The sequence below is a fragment of the Crocuta crocuta genome, unplaced genomic scaffold (genome assembly GCF_008692635.1).
Source record: "Crocuta crocuta isolate KB4526 unplaced genomic scaffold, BGI_CrCroc_1.0 scaffold139, whole genome shotgun sequence".
In the NCBI taxonomy this organism is placed as follows: Eukaryota; Metazoa; Chordata; class Mammalia; order Carnivora; family Hyaenidae; genus Crocuta; species Crocuta crocuta.
Genome location: NW_027533258.1, coordinates 9,567,114 through 9,567,854, shown reverse-complemented (window position 1 = coordinate 9,567,854; position 741 = coordinate 9,567,114).

Below are 741 nucleotides of genomic sequence, written 5' to 3'. Positions count from 1 at the left end.
AGGCAGGGGCCGGTGGGCCTCGAAGGAAGAGCCCCGGTCTCTCCCCGTGGGATGGACTCGGGCTCGCTCTGCTCCTCCGGAGCTCCCGGACACGGCGCTAGCTCACCGCGGGCTCTCTCCACGCCCCCTAATAGTTGTTTGCTGGCCTCTGGCACAGCCGGTCTCTCTGGATGGCAGGACCGGGCTCACCCAGATGGGTATCGAGAGCCAGAGTCCCACTGGGGAGGGAGGGACCAGACGCCGAAAGGGAGCCGAGGAGCTGGTGACACCTGTGTGATTGGGACACTGCCCCGCCGACTGATACTCCGGGGCCCCGGCCCGCCCACTCCCCAACTTGCCCGAGACCTTCTCCTCCTTTCTCAGCTGGGACTGGGCCCAGGGCACCCGCATTGCCCACTTGTGAATCATCCACGTGAATCACTGTGCACAAGTGAGCCACACTCGGCATCAATCACACCTGACTGCCACCCCACGCAGGTGAATCGCCCCGGGTGCACACCGCACGGGGGTCAGCTGAGCACAGCTTCCCAGCGCCCCGCTGTCCCTACGCCCGGCCCCCTGTGTCCCCGGGCCGCCGCACGTGCGACCTCGGCCCCTCCCTTGGAATGGGGCGGGTCAGGGAGCCAAAGTGGACACCCGGCTCACGGCGTCGGGAGGCCCAGTGTGGCATCCGTTCCGCTCCGGGCCCGCCCGGAGCAGTCGGGGCGGCGGGGCAGCGCCCGGCATCTGGGTCACCCAGCT